We start from the raw sequence: 364 nt of genomic DNA, 5'->3' as shown, positions 1-364 counted from the left end.
ATATTGAAGTTGATAAAGCAAAACTATAAAGTCATGACTAGCCTACAACCTCCAACTAATGTGAAGGGAATCCAAAGTTTCTTGGGACATGCCAGATTTTATAGGCGATTCATAAAAGGCTTCTCTGTCTGCAAGGAAACGAACTTTGAATTCGATGATGAGTGCTTGGTAGCATTTCATAAGATCAAAAACGCCCTCGTTTCCGCTCCAGTTGTGCAACCGCCCGATTGGGATTAACTATTTGAAATCATGTGTGATGCAAGTGATTTTGCTGTTGGAGTTGTGCTTGGTCAGCGGAAAGAAAAGAAACTACACACAATCTACTATGCGAGTAGAACTTTGGATGAAGCTCAATGTAATTACG

Source organism: Eutrema salsugineum, unplaced genomic scaffold (genome assembly GCF_000478725.1).
Source record: "Eutrema salsugineum unplaced genomic scaffold, Eutsalg1_0 scaffold_9, whole genome shotgun sequence".
Lineage (NCBI taxonomy): Eukaryota > Viridiplantae > Streptophyta > Magnoliopsida > Brassicales > Brassicaceae > Eutrema > Eutrema salsugineum.
This window is presented reverse-complemented; position numbering follows the sequence as displayed.